This window comes from Lactuca serriola, chromosome 1 (genome assembly GCF_051521515.1).
Source record: "Lactuca serriola cultivar US96UC23 chromosome 1, Lser_US96UC23_V15, whole genome shotgun sequence".
Classification (NCBI taxonomy): Eukaryota; Viridiplantae; Streptophyta; class Magnoliopsida; order Asterales; family Asteraceae; genus Lactuca; species Lactuca serriola.
Genome location: NC_136408.1, coordinates 95148404 through 95153538, shown reverse-complemented (window position 1 = coordinate 95153538; position 5135 = coordinate 95148404).

Genomic DNA, 5135 nt, shown 5'->3' with positions numbered 1-5135 from the left:
GGTAGGAGAACCCATGAAAACAGGTTTTTTCTACTTGGGAGGAGTGAATGTATCAGCGGAAGTGGAAAAATCGGTAGTAAAGGGTTAAACAGAAAGCGTTTCCTGACAGCAAAACGACGGAGAATCCAGACGATAGTAAGTGGTGTATTTTTTCAGCAGGTTTCCATTGATATAAAAAAAAAATTATATATCATGTATTGCTTGAGGGGAGATGTCGATTTTGCTTTTTTATCAATATTTTGTAGCTTAAGAGGAAGTGTTGATGGATGACTTTAGTCATCGAATAGGAGGGGTAATGAGGGGGTATCGGTTGTCAACTGATGCATTATTGTCGTTGAGGAAAGCTGATGAGGTTTTCTATGGGAAAGGAGTCGGCGATGTTCTAGGAGGGGGAAATGGGTTAAAAGAATGGAATCGATACATATGACAAAATGACAGGAAAATTGTTAAGGAAATAATTGTTTGGCCATAATTAATTATTGTTAAAGTTACCATTGTACCCCTAGCAAATGATTGGTCCACGATTGGTCATACATTCACATAATACTTAGTGTTTATATATTCACACACACACACACACACACACACACACACACACACACACACATATATATATATATATATATATATATATATATATATATATATATATATATATATATATGGATGAGCATATGGACCGGGGAACCGGCCGGAATCGGTACCGGAACCGAAACCGGCACCGGAACCGGTTGGGCCGGGACCGGGACGTTATTTTTGTGGATTTTTGGAACCGGGAACCGGTAAAAACCGAAACCGATATAACCAGAACCGATAGAACCGGCAAAAACTGGAACTGTATGATGCTATTTTTCAAGGACCGGTTCCAACATTTGACGACACGACAAGAACCAGTAGGAACCGGGAACCGGTAGAACCGCCGGGCCGGTTCGGTTCTTGATTTTGGTCGAAGCCGGTTCCCGGGTTGGGTCCGGTTCCGGCCGGTTCGGTCCTTTTGCTCATCCATATATATATATATATATATATATATATATATATATATATATATATATATATATATATATATATATATATATATATATATATATATATATATATAATTGTTTAATTTTTTATATTTTACGCTTACATTTTATTTGATTTATTTATCTTTTATTTTGAAATTTTATTCAAATATATTTTTTAATTTTTTTTTACATTTTGTTCGTTTAGATTTTTTTGACGTTTTTTGAATAATTTTTCTAGTTTTTTTTCCAGATATATTTTTTAATGTTTTTTTTTTATCTTTTGTTTTTTATATTTTTGTAAAGCCTTTTATAAATATTTTATGTATAAAAAATATAAAAAAGTTGGTTAAATGTGAATATGATTAACACATATAGGTATAAAATTTTTTATTTTAATAGCGTTATTGTATAGGCTAACTGGAATTCGAAACAACTGTCGGTGGCTTCGAGTTCAATTTTTTAGTTTTAGAAATTTTTTAAAATTTTGTTCCGAATGGAAAATGCTAATCCAAATTCCTATAATTCAAACACATGTGTCAATATTTTCGAGTTCATTCTTTTTAGAAATGTTGTTCATTTTCGAGTTGTATGGTTTCCAATTAGTTATTATATAACTTGAAACTCGTTTTCGAATTTCGATTAGCCTATCTATTATCATATTAAAAAATAATTTTATACCTAATAATATTCATGTTTAATGAACTTTTTTTTGTAACATCCGGTTTCAAGAAGCTTTTTATTTCGAGAATTTTGGGCATTAAATGAATCTTGGACTAAGCTTTCCTAACTTTCCAAATCTGATAAGTCCTTTCCATGGCGAGACTTTAAGCAACACTTGGTCTCCTATTTCAAAAGTAATCGGTTGTTGCTTTTTTTTTCAGTATAGCTCTTCTAACAATTTTGAGCTGCTAACATCCTTCCCTAATCACTTTCAGTTTCTCAGTAGTGTGATGGACAATCTCAGGACCCATAAATTGCTTCTCTCCAGCTTCAAGCCAACAAGACGGCATACAAAATTTCTGACGGTACAACGCATGATAAGTCACCATCTTAATGCTCAAATGATAACTATTATTATAAGAAAATACTACCAAAGGTAGATGCTCATTCCAGTTTCCAGGAAATTCCAGAGTACAAGTTCACAACATATCCTATAGTGTTTGAATTTTCCTTTCACTCTGACCATCAGTATGTGGATGGTAGGTTGTACTCAAACACAACTTTATACCCATCTCTTCCTGTAAGCTCTTCCAAAACCTAGAAGTAAAACGACTGTCACAATCTGACATAATCGTTGAGCGAACACTATGAAGTTTCACTATCTCTTTTAAGAAAACATTTACAAGCTTATCCGTAGACCATCTCTCATTGGCTTCTTTGAAGTGTGCACCCTTTTTTTAATCGATCCATGATTATCCAAATCATGTCGTGACCACTCTTTGTCCTGGACAATTTGGTCACAAAATCCATGGTGATGTCTTCTCATTTACCTATGGGTACAAGTAAAGGCTCCAAACTCCCATATGGTTTCTGATGTTAAGCCTTAACTTTTGCACATGTCACACATACAGCCACATACTTTGCAACATCGAGCTTCATCGTCGGCTACCAATAGTAAGGCTTTAGATCCCTATACATCTTGGTATTGTCGAGATGAATCGAGTATCTGGTCTTGTGAGCTTCTTCCATGAAAAGTTCTCTCATTCCTCCCATCTTGGGCACCCAAATCCTATATTGGAATACCTTTAATCCTTAACAGTGTTTATTGAACACTAACATTTTGCCCAATCGTTCTTCCTTTCGGTTATCTCCCTCCAAAACTTCCTCCTGAGATTTCTTGATACTTTCTACAATCGTTGAGACAATTTAAATTATTAACGCTCTTGGCACTTTTCCTTTCCAGGCTCACTTTTCGACTCATAGAATCAGCTATGACATTCACTTTACTAGGGTGGTAAAGAATCTTGCAGTAATAATCCTTGAGTAACTATATGTAACATTTCGTTTAAATTAATTAACATAAATAATAAACCCGGAGCCCCAAGATGTAAATTTATAATTTATATTATTTTATAATAGCCCAAAAATCAAATAATATTTAGCGGGGTGTTGGTTTCGGGAAGCCAAGTGACAAGAATTGAAGTTTTGGGGGTTAAAGTGTAGTTTCGGGGTTTATTTTCCAAAGGATTTTAGAAGCCAAGGGTGCTTTGTGTCATTTGGATTTAATATGGAAGCGAATGCATCGTGTGGCTGTAGCAGGGAAGAAACGCCGGCGTGAGCGGATGCAAAACAGCATGACCACCGCTATGTTGTTGTTGCTGTAAAAAAAACAAAAAAATTCAAGAAAAACCACTATGGCTGCCGGTCATGGTGGTTTCCGCCTCAAGGACATCCATGACGGGTGTGTATGTTGTTGTATGGTGTAGATTTTATGTGTATGTGTCGTTTGTGGGTGGTTGTCTTAGCCGGAATCACAAGAGGGCCACCACCACCACCATCTACCACAACCTACCACCACAAGGGTGGATGTGGGTGTGTATTTATTATGTTATTTTGAGTGTGTGTGTGTGTGTGTATTCATTGTAATATTGTTTGTAACCGTGCCGGAATAATCAATAGAGAAATCCATAACCACCACCGTGAGGTGGTGGCTAACGCCACTAACCGTCGTGTTCAGTGGCGGTGTCCCTCGTTTGGGGATGCTTGGAAAAAGTGGGCCCAATGAAACCCTAATGGGCCCAATGAAGCCCTAATTGACCTAAAAGCCCACCCATTTGATTAATGGGCTAGTATTTGAGTTGGAAACACTAATTAGGGTTTGGAAAACCCTAATGCTTTGAAACCCTAATTTTGGGATTGATCGGGACCGCACGAAAATTAATTATTAAACCTAAAATGATAATTAAATATCATTGGCAAATTAACCTAAGGCAATATTGGATTTAATGGGTTAAGTCCTTAATGGGTTAAGTAAGAAACACTTAACCCTAATCGTCATTGCATGTAAGAACCCTAATTTCACTTGGGCCTTGAGTTGGGCCTTTCTATTGGGCTTTGGTGATTGGACTATTAATGGGCTTTCCAATAATAAGTAAATGGACTAAATAATTGTATGGGTTTTAGGATAAGGCCCATGTAAGAGTCTTGGGCCCAATTTGGAAAATTGGGCCATAAATAGGCCATAATTGGGCCTTTATGATTATGTGATATTAGGCCATGGGAATACCAAGAGTTTGGACTAGAATAATTAGATGGGCCTTAAAGAAAGACCATGTAGAGGTCTGGGCCCAATTTGGAAAATTGGGCCATATGTTGGGCTTTAGTCCATTGGTTGACTATTGGGCCTTTGGAGTGTAAGTTGGACCTTGGGCTTGGAACCCAATTATTAATTGGGTGTTGTTTGATGTTGACAGCTCGGGAATCTGTCAACCAGCAGCTGGAGTTTTATCTGCAGGACTTCAGTAGTGTGAGGTGAGTTTTCCTCACTATACTCAAGGGTCTAAGGCACCAAGGCCAACCCTTTGGATTATTATCTGGATATGTTACGTTAGTATGATCTGTTGGATCGGTATCCTGATAGATAGGATGGTATTGTGTGTTATGTGATATGATCTGTTAGATTGGTTTGTTTGTCTATAGACTGTTATGTGATTTTCTGTTATATGTGCACATGTTTGTTTGACGGTTGAGGCTTATCTGCTTTGTGCAAAAGCCAATAGACCTTGGCATTCCAACCTGTTGGTTGTGGGTCATGAGTATTCAATCCCGAGGATGATTGGACTCATAGTATGTGGGCATTCCAACCTGTTGGTTGTGGGCCTGGGGTATTCCATCCCGAAAATGATTGGACCCGTAGTATTTTGGCATTCCAACCCAATGGTTGACTAGACTCATAATATGTTGTTTGTGATTATATGTGTATTGTTGTGTGTATGGTTATTTTGGGGGAACTCACTAAGCTTTGTGCTTACGGTTTCAGTTTATTGTTTCAGGTACTTCAGATATCTCGACAAGGCGAAGGCGTGATCATACACATCCTCGTTTTTTGGACTTATGGTTTCTGTGATACTCTGATATTAAACTATTTTGAAAACACTTTGTAATAACTAATGGTTTTTAGATGTTTGA